We start from the raw sequence: 14,277 nt of genomic DNA, 5'->3' as shown, positions 1-14,277 counted from the left end.
AAAATTGATTGTTGAGTTATGGTGTATAAAAGTTGTAATACACCTGTAATTAGGGCGGAAGAAAATTGTTACCTTTGCTCTGTAGTTCCTTAAGAAAGTGATCTACTGCCCAATACAATAGTGGATGTCGCTTCAGAACGCTCTAAATAAGAGTATGCACAGGCTTTCTTCCCGAACAGTCTTCAACCTTGGGCTGGACAAGAACTTCGTTGGCAAAATGTATCAGATTTGGCTTCTGCGATCATTGCAGCAGAAAGAATGGTAGATGACATGGAAAAACCTACTCATTCGCACAAACAAAGGGGAAACTTCTTCGAGGCAACAAGACGGGTGGAGTGGAGAGCAAAAGAAAGGGGAAGAACAAGCTACCAAAGAGCTGGGAAAAAGCCTGGTAAACCTAACAAAGGGTTGGGGTTGTTTCATTTTTGGAGGACCTCAAAGAGCCCGTGACTACCCAAATCGAGATAAATCGAGTGCATTAATAGAAGTCTAACTATAAAAGTACCCCAACATGCCGGTACCAAAAATCGATGCCTTACCACTTGGCTATATTCCATACGATCTTATTTTGGACGGTAGAAGGGGAGAGGGGGAAGGGAGAAGCAGGGCTTGAAGAACGAGCCGAGCCATGCAAGAACGCGGGGATATAGCAAGTAAGCAGCAAGTTCTCTCTTGTTGACCGACTACAACAAGCTCGCGACTTTAATAGAAACAAACGGTAAGCTCTCCTCTGTTCTATTTACTTGCAATGCTATACCTATCAAAGTTGGCAAACGCTTCTGTAACCTTAGACTCGTTACGCTGTTCAACTCAACTTGTTGGCTCCGCGTCCACCGAAAGTAGGTTACCTTCGTCACCGTCAGCATTTGGTACTCTTTCGATAGCTTCTTTCATTCACTTCAAGCCTTTGGTGTAATGACCTGTAAGCCCTTCAGAAATAAAAACATCAAAAAAAGAAATGGTTGCAGTAACCGATGGTGACGAAGGTAATCGGGCCGATGCGGCCGGTTACGGGGAACTGTAAGGTTGCAAGGGAACAGTTAGTTCCCCCTAGCTAAATAGTAGTCATGTCCACAACTGACAGCTTTCGTTGGCCTACAGGGAGTCGTTTCTTAACTTCAATCCGCTAGGGTAAGGAACTTTGGATGAACTAATGTGAATGGGTGTAAGCCTCGCTGCTCGGAAACACCCAATGCCTACCACACTGAGAGACACAAAAGCGCAGGTAACTCCAGTTGGCGAAGTGACATTAAGCATCCCTAGCGGTACGAAAAGAGAGGTCGTGATGATATCATCTACGTCCGTACCGCTCCTCGTGGAGTAGATCCCCCCGTGTGGGCGATACGTTTTTGTATTTCTATGAGAAGCTCTACGGCACCCACGATTCCCAGTAGTAAGTCGTCGGCATATCGCACCTAACAAATCTGCAACGACATTGGGATAGGACTGCGTTCCCCACTCTCTAAAGCCAAATTAGGAGCGAACAACCAAGACATTAGCTTTCTTCTTCAACTACATCCTTCCATAGACAAAGGATGGTTTGATCCGAGTTGAGACCGACCTAGTGAGGGATATCAGGGTTAGTAGTCAATCATGAGGACGTTTGTCCCCAACTTTAACCTTCCCCTTAAGACCAAGCAAGGGCTAACATTAGCGAATGCTCATAACATCCTTGCTTTCTCGATATCAGTACTTAAGGATCTCTCCTACTTCTACTGTAACTGAAGCAAGCACTTGGCTTTAGAGCCCTATCACGTAAGGGAGAAGAAAGACTAAATGTGTGAAGCATACTTAATTTCATCGAGCCTCTCTTAGGTAATGCGGGTCAAGCTGTCCAACTCTTGTTTGAAGACCGATTGGCTTATCTCGAAACCTGTTCCGGATGTGCCTCCGCGCTGAAATATTACATTCTCGGTTGACTAAACAAGTGAATAGGGGGTGGTGTTAAGTCACGAGTCTTAATTTCACATGTAACCCAGAACATGCATAGAAGTTTTAGCAAGCTGGGGAAGTGCAGCGAAAAACTAAAACAACATTTTAGGCCAAACCACTTTAAAAAGGCTCTAGTGTGTACTCCACTCTCTAGTGTGTACTCCACTCTCTATATACTCTATCTTCTTCTTGTTGTTAAAAAGAAACCAGAGACTGCAATCCCTAACAATTACAGACAAGAGAAAAATGACTGCATTAAATAACATGCCATGTTACAAATGAGACCTGAATGGCATCATTTTAACCAAAGGATACAACACAAGAAAAGATGATAACACAAAGGATATTAAATAAAAGTAAGATAATGACTCCTGGCTTAATTAGGCTTCTAAAGCTACTGTTTAACATCACCCGCAAGCGAATTGGGCTTTGGAAGAACGTGAGCTTGGTGTGAACATTGTGAAACCGAGATGTGGAAAGTGGTTTTGTGAGAGCATCCGCAATTTGGTCTTCGCTTGGAACATATTTGACGAGAAGTTGCTTATTGAGGATGCATTCTCGAACAAAATGTTGATCAATCTCGATATGCTTTGTTCATTGGTGCAAGATCGGATTCGTAGCAACGTAAGTTGCACTAATCTTGTCACAAAGCAAAAGCGGTGGAGAAGATGGAGGGTACCCTAACTCATTGAGCATTGCAGAAATCTAGATGATCTCGGCCGCAACATTAGCTAGTTCCCGATACTCAGATTCAGCACTAGAGCACGAAACTATTTTTTGTTTTGATTATGACCAAGATATTAAATTGTTTCCCAAGAAAGTACAGTACTCATTCGTGCTTCTAATCATCTGGACAACTCGCCCACTGCGCATAAGTGAAACTCATTATAATAATGGGTGAGGGAACAAAAACTAACCCAAGATGCATTGTGCCTTTGAGATAACGCAAAATTTGTTTAATAGCCAACCAACGAACGGAGGTAGGGGCATGAAGAAACCGACAGACCTTATTTACAGCGAAAGATACGTCGGGGCGCATGATTGTGCAATACTGTAAGGCATCTACAAGACTTCGATGCTTAGTTGGGTTAGGTAAGGGCTCTCCATCGATGAGAGATAATGATGCTCCAAAAGCCATTAGTGTAGAGATAGACTTACAATTAGACATATTTGCTCGATGTAATAAATAAGAGATGTAACAGAGTTGTAAATGAGGTTTGAGCACCAAGAAAGTAAGATAGACACCCAAGATCCTTTAACAAAAAAGTACTACTTAAACGTAAAATTAAAGAGGAAAGTAAATCAGAATGGTTGCCTGTGATAATGATATCGTCCACATAGACCAAGATGATTACAATATCAAAAAACTGACGAAAATAAAACATGGATGATCAGTTTTGGAAGAAACAAAACCCCAATCAAGTAAGCATGAGCTCAACTTTAGAAACCAAGCACAAGGACTTTGTTTGAGACCATATATAGATTTATGTAGCCGACATACAAAACTCGAGTGGGCAGGATCAATAAATCCTGGAGGTTGTTCCATAGATACCTCCTCGTTAAGATCACCATTGAGGAACACAATGTTTACATCGTGCTGCTGAACTTTCCAATTGAAACTTACTGCCAACGAGAGAACTATGCGCACCGTGGATGGTTTAACAACCGAACTGAAAGTGTCAAAGTAATCAAGACCAGACGTTTGGGTAAATCCCTTTCCAACACCAAGCGTGCCTTGTGCCTATCCATGACACCATTTTGCTTGAATTTGAGGCGAAAGACCCATTTACAACCAACAGGTCAACAACCAGGCGAAGGAGAGACGAGAGTGCATGTCCGATTTAGTTGTGGGATGTGGTTGGTTTCAGGTAAGAGACTGGTTTTGGGTGGTGAGGCGAGGGTTAGGTGAATAACAGACAAAGGTAAAGAAGAAGATGAACATTCAAGTGATGGGTCTATGGGTAGTGGGATGGGAGGACGGATTTTTCGGGCTGTGGCAAGGACGGGTCTGTAGGCGGTGGCATGCATGGGTTGTTGATTGTAGGGATATAAGAAGATTGTAATGGGAGGCATGAGTTTTCTAGAGAAAAAGGAGGGGAAAACATGTGATTGAGATTAATGGGCTGAAAGTTGGAATTTTGAAAATTCTAAAAATTAGAAGTTTAAAATTTTTGTGAGGCAAAGGGTTGTGACCGTTGGAAATGGGAGAGGGAGCTGTTGAATGATCAACAATATGAGATTTAAAAGGAGGTGATGGATTAAACAAAATTTTTAAAGGGAAAATTAGTTTCATTAAACACAACATGCCGAGAAATATATAAATGCCAAGATTTAGGATCAAAACATAAATATCCCTTGTAATTAGAGATGCAACCAATGAAAATACATTTTGCGGAGCGGAATTAAAGTTTCTGATGATTTAATGAGTGAAGAAAAGGGAAGAAAGAACAATAAAAAATACCTAATAAATTGAGAAAAAAAGGAGAATGGTTGGATAAAACAGATATGGGGCAAGTGAGTAATTAAATAAACGATAGTTTGAAAAGAGAACGACCAATATGTTAAAGGAAGAGAAAAATGAGCTAACAAGGAGAGGCCAAATTCAACAACATGTCGATTTTTGTGTTCAACGCAACCGTTTTGCTGCGGAGTTTGAGGCGAGATAATGAGAGATCGAAATTCCCTTCCCCAGTCAGATTGAAGAGATTTAATATCAAGATTAAATTGAGTTTTAACCATTGCCCGAAATTGAAGAAAGATAGGAAATACTTTATCCTTAGTTTTGAGGAGATAAAGCAAAGTATAACAGGTATGATCATCAATGACCAATAAGAAATAACATGCACCATTAATTGATTTTTGAAGAGAAGATCCCCATAAGTTAGAGTGAACAAGTTCAAAAGACTTAGAAGCTCTAGTATGATTTGTAGGAAAAGATAACTAACTTTTAGCTTATTGACAAAAAGAATAAACAGTAGACAAAATATTGGATTTATGGTCCAATTTACAGGATTCTAAAACTCGTTTTAGGTAAAGATGAGTGACCAAGACGAAAATGCCATAGATTGGTGTTGACGGAAGCAGAAATAGCAGCAGCAAACGGTGGTGAACGAACAGGTGTTGAACATTTTGACGAACCAACCTTGTATAGTCCACATTCAAGATGGTCTCGAAGAAGAATTTTCTTGGTAAAGAGATCCTTCACAAGAAAATAAGTGGGATAAAACTCAACCAAAGTTTTATTATCATGACATAACTTGGAAATACTAAGTAATTTGTGAGAAATGGATGAGGTACGAAGAACTTGAGACAAATAAATAGGGAGTTGGCTATGGAAAGTAAAGAGGTAGAGCCAATGTGAGTTATAGGAAGAGACATACCATTTCCAATGGTCACTTCCTCACCACCATCGTATGAGATGAGTTTGGAGAGAGAGTTTAAATCATGGGTGATGGGTGGCTTCAGAGTCCATGTACCAAGCATCGTCCGGAATGGTGGGAGAAGGAAAGGGGAAGGGGAGAAGATATTGGATGAGGATGAGGGCATGATGAGGGAGTTAGAAATGACAGTGGGAATAGTAGAAAGTAAGGCATGTGGTTGAGGAAAATAAGAGGGTTGATATTGGAGATTTGCTCAATGGTAACGCACCAAAGCGGTGTGACCAAAATTTTCCACATATTTGGCATCGAACTCGATTATGTGAAGGAAAGGTAGGGCGATTGGCACCTTTATGTTGAGAATGGAAGTTCGGTTTGCCAATAATTCCTAGTTGAGAGGGATTAACTTGGCGGTCACGAGTATTAGGCTGAAGAGGGAAACGTGGACCACGTCGTGCTGTAGGTGTGTGTTGGAGTTGCAAACTTGCAAGATTTGCTTGGACAACATTCAGTTGATCAATGGAATTTTGGCATTCGAGACGATACTCCTAGGTCATAAGAAGAGCTCGAACATCTTCAATTTAGGGAAGTTCGACATTGTGATGAATCGATGTGACAAAGGCATTGTAATCAGGTCCAAGTCCGTTCAAAATATAAGATATGTGATCCTTTAAAGACACTAGCTCACCAATGGACGAGAGTTTGTCTGCCACTGCCTTTATCTTGGCTAAATACTGCGGAATAGAGAGGCCATATTTTTTTATGCTTTGAATTTGGGACTTAGACTAAGAACACGAGTAGAAGAAGTAGATTCATAAGATTAGCGCAATGATTCCCCTATATCTCTAGTAGTTGAGAAAGAGATAATTTCTCACATTTTTTCTTTTGTAAGAGATGAATAAAGCCACATCATAACTGTTCGGTTACATTTTTGCCAAACAGAGAAATCTGGGTTGGGTTGGAAATGAACATAATCCAAATATTAAGGTGGATGAGGGATAGAGCCATTGATAAAGCCTTCAAGGCCAGGCCATATGCATAGATGAAGTTAAGTAGTTGATTCTTCCAAAGTAGATAGTTGGAGTCAGTAAGTTTGATAGAAAGGGAGTGAACAATGTTAGGAAACATTTGTGGCATGAGAGGGGTGGCCGACTGGGGAACAAGGGGTTAGTTGATAGAGCCCGAATTTTAGGCAGGGCGTGGAGAGGAGACGGTGGAGGAAAGTTCGTAGGCTGTTGTTGGAAGACATATGGTGGAGGTGTGAGAGGAGGTCGTGGGATGGGGTTTGAGAATGGAAGAATTTGAGAAGCCGCTCGTTGGAGGTGGTGGTTGGTTAATAATAGGGTTGACAATGGGGGAGTTAATAGTGGTAGTGATTTGTGGTCTCGGAGTTTCAAGACCATATGAAAGAGACAAATGGGGAATTTGCACCATTTTCAATGCCAAAAGGCTCTGATACAATAAAAAGGGTGAAAACCCTAGAGGAAGAAAAGATGAAAAGACAACTCAAAAGTGGTTTTTGCTATATCACAAACAAAGGAAAAGTGACTGCATTAAATAGCATGCCATGATACATGATACAAATGAGAATTGTATGACAACATTTTAACCGAATGATAACGAGAATAACACAAAGGATATTAAGTAAAAGTAAGATAAAGACCATTGACTTAATTAGGCTTCTAAACCTACTATTTAACATCTCTCTTCATGTTTCTTTTTCTCTCTTCACAATCTTTCTTCTCCTCTCTTTTCAGATTTTTCTTCTTTTTCTCGTAAAACATAACAAAATCAAAATTTTCAAATTTTTAAGTTTCCCCCTCTCTCTTCTTCCCTCTTTTCAAAATTTTCAAATTTTTTATGGATTTTAAACTTTCCCCTTTCTCTCTACAAAATTTCTAGAATTCTACGGATTTTAAACTTTCTTTCTCTCTCTTCAAACTTTCACAAAATTAAAATGTATAGATTTTATAGATTTTTTCCTACTTTTCCTCCCTCCCTCCTCTATTTCGCATTTTTTTCCCACATGAATCAACCAAATTTTTTTTAGATATTCTTTGACCAACGAAGTAGATGGGTTCTATACAAGAGGAACTTCACTTTTTTTTCCCTCTAGAAAATAAAGAACTAAAGCTTGATTGTGGGAGAAAATCAAAGCGAGATTGAAGAAGATAAGAGAGAGAGAAGGAGTGAGAAAAGAGAGAGAGAAGAGAGCGAGATCGAGATTGAGAAAAAAGAGCGAGAGAGTGAGAGAGAGCGAGAAGAGAGAGAGAAAAAGATTCCCGATTTACCAATTTCAATGGAGGCGAAAATTAAGGAATCTCGATTCCAAAATGTTAGGCTTTCGTTCTTCCTTTTTTAGTTTACAAATTACAAAATAAATAAATAAATTTTGAAACAATTTGATCAAATTTAAGTTCAAAATATTAGCAAAATCAATATCTATAGATTAAAGATTTTTCACTCCTTCAATGTCGTTAATTTTAATCATCAATGGTACTCAAATTTAAGATTTAATCAAAATTTATTTCTTTAATTGATTTTATCGTCTCTCTTTTATTCTCTCTCGTAATTTTTATTAGGATTGAAGTTCAAATTTAAAATTTAATCTCTCATTTAATCTCTTATCCAAAACATTTTTTTTCTCTCATCTATCATTCTCTCTAATTAATTTATTCTCTCTCTCTTTCGTAATTTAGTTTCGAACAAAATTTGCAATCAATGATTTTTTTTTAAACTAAATATCAATAGGGTTTCAAATCTATTAAAGATTGAATTAAAAAATTTGCTTCCATTTATAATTCGAGGACAGCTAAAAAATGGTATTTATTTTGTAATTTATAAACTAAAAAAGGAAAAACGAAATCCTAACATTTTGGAATCATGATTCCTTAATCTTCGCCCGATTGAAATCGGTAACAAAATTAAAAAAAATGGGATTCCCTTTCTCTCTCTCTTCTTACTCTCTCTCACTTGCTCTCTTATCCGTAACAAAATTAAAAAAAATGGGATTCCCTTTCTCTCTCTCTTCTTACTCTCTCTCACTTGCTCTCTTTTCTCAGTCTCGCTCTCTCTCTCTTCTCGCTCCTTTTCTTTCTCTTCTCTCTCTCTTTTTCCTCGCTCCTTTTCTCTCTCTCTTCGCTCTCTCTCTTCTCACTCCTTTTCTCTCTCTCTGTTTTCTCGCTCATTCTCTCTCTCTTCTCTCTCTTCTCTATTTTCTCTCTTTCTTCTCTCCTTCAATCTCGCTTTGATTTTCTCTCACAACCAAGCTTCAGTTCTCTCACAATTGGTATGAAGTTCCTCATGCACAGAACCCGAATAGCCTACTTCGTTGGTCAAAGAATATCCAAAATTTTTTCGTTGCATGCAAAAAAAAAAAAAAAAAAGCGAAACAAAGGAGAGAGGGAGGGAAAGTAGGAAAAAATCTAGAAAATCTATACATTTTAATTTTGAGAAAATTTGAAGAGAGGGTTTGAAATCCGTAAAATTCTGAAAAATTTGAAGAGAGAAAGGAGAAAATTTGAAATCCACAAAAAGAAATGAGGGAGAGAGTAGAAGATGAAAATGGGAAAAAAGAGATGGAGACGAGAAAGAAAGTGAATACCTGAGAAGATTCAAATGAAAAAAAGAGGCAAAGTAAAAATTTAAGTCAAATTAGTGGAGGGGCACAGATGATTATTATTGGATCGGTATGAAAATCTTAGAGGGATGAATATGGTTTAATTAACAAAAAGCAAATTTTTTAACAAACCAGCCCAATTTAAACAAAAACAATACACTTTTTGAGATATGCAATTTTAACAAAGATAAAATAAATTCTAAGGCAAATAAGAGAAATTTAAAGCAAATAATAAAATTCTAAAATTAATTGCAAAAATAAATAAGAGAGAGGGTTAGAGACACTTGACATTGGAAATTTTTATAGTGGTTCAGCACAATTGTCCTACCCCACTTCTGAAGCACCTCTTGAGTTATAAATTGAAATTTTGACTCTTTCTATGGTAGGAGTCAAACCCGTACACTGTCTTTCTCAAGTGCAAAGACAATCCTCTCCACGGTGAGGATCACACCGTTACAAAGAGTTGGAAATTTTGAAACACACACTTACAAACTCTCAAGTAGAGTGAATGTACAAGTTTGAGCTTACAAACAATTCAATTCTCACAACAATGCATTTCTCTCATAAATAGGATGAAAAGAAAAATTGAGAAGTTGGAGAGAATAACAATTAGAAATGTTGAGATTGTGGGGGATTGAAAATAAGAGAATTGTTTAATTTTGGACGAAGAAATTGGGTTTAAATAGAGTAGAGAAAATGGTAAAAAAATCATGAAGGGTGGGGATTATTTTGAAAAGAATGTGTGTGGGGATTATTTTGAAAAGAATGTTACAACAGTAACTTTGATTTTGATTTTGAATTATTTATTTTTATTTTTTAAATCATTTTTTATATTATTTTTAAAATAAAAGTAAGCTTGTCACTTGTCAGCCTATGAACTGTCCACGTCATCTTCTCTGATATTTATCCTTTCAATTTGTTTCGATCGTAACTTTTCTATTTGAGCTCTGATTTGGATGATCCAAGAGTTGTTGGAATCATTGTAACGAGCTCTACGTTGTAGACACTTTAAAATACTAAAAATGTCAATAAATAAAATTAAGTTTGTTATTATCAAAACATTAATTAATTAATTAAAATTTGTTAATTTGAGATTAAGGGCCAAAAAGTCAATGATCATTTGGTTTGTTTGATGATTTCAGCTAATGGTTGGAAAACATAGGTTTTGGGGATGGGTATATATATCAAAGTGGGCCTAGGAAAATGTTTAGTCAGCCCAAAAACCCATTAAAATTCTATTTCTAACAATTTTGAAGTTTGGCTAATATTTTTTCTTTTAGTTAAAACATACAAGTAAATTATTGTATTCTTTAAAAATAAGAGAAATTGCAGTAGGTAGCAAAAAGTCTTTTATGTATTTCAAAATATGCACTTTATACAAGATATTTTATATCAGTGTATACCACATACATATTGCAAGTATATCAGACACTCATATCATTAATATATAAGATATATTTCACATACATATAACAGTAGTCAGATATATTGCAGATATATTAGAGGTATATATTATTTGAAAAAGTTGTCATTTTAAAATTGGATCTCCTTTTTTAAAAAAAAATGCTATATTTGAAAAAAAAAACTAAATTTGGTTGCCATTTTGCTATATTTTACTAAATATTTTTGTCATATTTGTAACTACCCCTAAAAATAAAGCCTTAATCTAATAATTTTGACTTGAAAATGAAAACTAGATAGTATAATGAATAGTAAGACATCATATATTTGTACTAAAGTCAAGGTTATAAATGTTAATTTCGACGATAGAAATATTGAAAAAATGTTAATGTCGATGTCAATGTCAATTGGATACTTAATAATTTATGAATGAATTTTAGTCTTTTTGACATTCATTTGTGTAAAACATTGAAACCGTTGTACAAATTTTATGTGTAGCTTATTGAATATCTTAGAAGGATTCAAGTTTGATTGGTCATTAAACTTGTGGAATACTTCGATCTTGGAGTAAGGTAATCTTATGCAAATCTTAGACCTCTTGCTTCTAAGTAATCCCTAAAGACGATCCGTTTCTAAATCTTCCTTTGAGTTATATCACTTGGCCGTTTGTGTCTCTTAGTATAGTGAGATAGGTTAGGGCTTCTAAATCTTCCTTTGAGTGACATCACTTGGCCATTTGTGTCTCTTAGTGTAGTGAGATAGGTTAGGGCTTCAAAGTCCATTCATTAGGATTTCACGTGTAAACCTAGGGCCAAAAATGTATTTTGCTCTAAACTTTCATGTTTGACTATGTAGTTGTAGAACCATGAATTTTGGGTCAATCATAAACGGCCACTTCATTATCTATTTTATTTAGGGATTAATTATATATTAACCATAAATTAAAATTAAAGATAAATTGACATTAAAATATGAGGTCATATGAATATTGGGCTTGGAATCGATTTGGTTCACAAACTTGGCCCAAAACCCAATTTACCATGAAATAAAGTGGATTAATATTTAAATGAGATAATATCTTGGGAGGTCTATTTTTAAATCTTAATTTCATAAATGTCTTTAGTTTTCAAAATTTACACTTTTAGATATTTTCATGTAGAATTTTATGTTAATACCGTTTCTACCCTTATTTATTGCTTTTTATTTTATTATAATTTTAAAATTTAAAAGATTTGAATCCTTAATTTGTTATTATATTCATTTAATTATTGTGGGCCCCGTTTCTATTTTTCAACCTAAATTCCTCAAATCTCTCCTTCAAAAAAGATTTTATCCTCTCACCAATTAAGAACTTCCAAATTTATGAAATCATGTTTTGAATTAATCAGATCTGTTTGCTGCCGTCTGCTTCTGTCTCCAACCTTCTTTTTTTTCCCCGCCATCTTCCTTTTTTTCGTGCAGACTTTCATCAACGAGGACAGGAGACGTGCAGACCGTCTGTGTTCTTCTTCAGGGCTTCCATCAACGAGCGATTTTTTCCTTCTTCTTTGCGTCAAGATCTTCTTATTTCCGTCGCCGAATAGACTTTCCGTCGACCTCGTTGCACGTTTCCGACGCCGTGCAGCGTGCTTCCATCAATGAGGTATTTATTCCTTCAATTTCCGTCGCCGAATAAACTTTCCGTCGACGTCTTTGCACGTTTCCGACGCCGTTCATCGCGTTCCTCGTCTCCTGTCCCCTTCTGTTTTTACCATTGGTAATTATTAGTCTTCTGTTATGATTGGTATATATGGGGATATATTTTATGTATGTGTATAGAAAATTGAAGTTCTAAACGTCTCATAGTCTTAGTATTCCTGATTATATTCGTATATATTCGTATATATTGTATATGTGAATATATCTTATATGTGTTATATCTTATATATATAAGATATACACACATATATCTTATAGTTCTGTAGAAAGGGTCCTCCATACCATTGGTAATTATTAGTCTTTCGTTAAAATTGGTATATATGGGGATATATTTTGTGTATGTGTATAGAAAATTGAAGTTCTAAATGTCTCATAGTCTTAGTATTCCTGATTATATTCTTATAGATTGGTATATATTGTATATGTGTATATATCTTATATGTGTAGATATCTTATATATAGTATAAGATATATACACATATATCTTATAGTTCTGTAGATATAGTCCTCCAAAATTGAAGTTCTAAACGTCTCATAGTCTAGACGATTTTTATTTTTGGATTTTGGGGGATTTCTGAAGGTTTTTAAAATTTGGGGGATTTTGGGATATTGTTTCAAATCTTTGTGAATTTCTTTCGTACAAAAGCCTCTGTCAAATGGATGTTTCAATTTTTTTTTTGTTTCTTTCTTTCGGGAGATTTTTAGATGGGATTTGGGGATATTTTGGGAGGTTTTCAAATTTGGGGAATTTAGGGTTTTCTTTTTAATGTTTTGGTGTTTTAATTTGTTTTGGAAAGTATCATTAACCTAAAATTATGGGATCCAAATTATAACCTTCAAATTAATCAATTCTGCATCTTAAAATGAATTTAAAATTAATTTGTAGATACAAGAGGGTATTTAAGTAATTTATGTGATGGGTACCCTCTTAGATAAGGTTGATACATGACAAATGTGTAAATTCTATACATTCCATCCTTTTATGTAATTAGGATCTTTAAATAGCCCATCAATGTACTAATCCCTATTTAAATTTAAATAAATTCATTTAAGAATTGGGCTTGACCCAAAATTATCCAAGTCCAATGACCCAACAAAGCTTATGGAAACCTCTATAAATAGAGGGGACCTCATTCATTTTCAAGGTTTAGAATTTCAGACTTGAGAGAACTCACACAAAATTAAAGACTCTCTGAAGACTTGAAGATTCAAAGACCAACTCGAAGACTTTGAAAACTTGAAGACTTGAAGACTTTCGATGAACATATAACTTCGATCCAAATTCAAGAACAAGCATCTCAATCTTCACATCAAGTTCGAGAGAAAGAATCAGAGGATAAATATTAGAGATTGAATCCACAATACACACATACAAACAATATAAAAGTTCAACTCCACGAAATATAATTTCTCCGGAAATTTCGTGTGAACAAATATTTGTTCACATGAAATTTCATTGACTCCGATTTTCAGACTGATATGGACTCAAAGAGATCTACTTCGGGATCGGTGTTCACTTTTAATGGAGGAGCAGTAGTGTGGAGAAGTATAAAGTAGAGCTGCATTGCCAACTCCACAATGGAAGTAGAATATGTTGCTGCACGCGAAGCAGCCAAGGAAGTAGTATGGCTTAGGAAGTTCATAAATGATCTAGAAGTTGTTCCAGACATACATCTACCCATCACTTTGTATTGCGATAATAATGGGGCAGTGGCAAACTCCAAAGAACCGAGAAGCCATAAGCGCAGAAAGCATATTGAGCCCAAATACCATCTCATTAGAGAAATTGTGCAGAGAGGAGACGTTAATGTAAGACAAATAGCGTCTGAGCACAATTGCTAATCCGTTTACGAAGGCCCTCCAAGCTAGTATTTTTTAGAGTCACCTAAAGAGTTTTGGATTACGATTAGAATAAATAGGAAAGGTGGGAGAAATTAGGTATGAGATGCCCTAGTTTATTGTATTTACATTTCCCGCACTTAACTTAACCATGTTGCAAACCCACTAGGAGTTTTAGTCCAAGTGGGAGTTTATTGGGTATTTTGTCCTAAAACTCGTAGTTTGTAAATAGTGAACATTAATGTGAGGTTATTCAGACAAGTGTTATTAAATGAAAGTGAATTTGTTTTTTAATAACTCTAAATTCAATAAACTACGAACCCTTGGCTATTATAATGAGTACTTGGACTTTATATGGAGACATATAAACTCGATCAAGTTCAAATAAATAGCCTAAACAGTCCTGGAGAC

At 36.0% G+C, this 14,277-nt stretch overlaps 1 long non-coding RNA gene across 1 annotated transcript; it reads right to left on the bottom strand.

Annotated features, from left to right (window-relative positions):
* Window positions 1-2,195: 2,195 nt before the first annotated feature.
* On the bottom strand, window positions 2,196-6,607 carry LOC111017002 (uncharacterized). The gene is made up of 3 exons (XR_002602247.2): window positions 5,313-6,607; window positions 2,939-5,131; window positions 2,196-2,797 (listed from the first exon to the last, which is right to left on the bottom strand). It is a non-coding gene; the product is annotated as an uncharacterized LOC111017002 (long non-coding RNA).
* Window positions 6,608-14,277: the final 7,670 nt, after the last annotated feature.

Source organism: Momordica charantia, assembly GCF_013281855.1.
Source record: "Momordica charantia cultivar OHB3-1 chromosome 9 unlocalized genomic scaffold, Mcharantia_2.0 BLBB01000009.1, whole genome shotgun sequence".
In the NCBI taxonomy this organism is placed as follows: Eukaryota; Viridiplantae; Streptophyta; class Magnoliopsida; order Cucurbitales; family Cucurbitaceae; genus Momordica; species Momordica charantia.
Note: the sequence above shows the minus strand (reverse complement) of the source record. Positions and strands in the feature narration are given on the sequence as shown.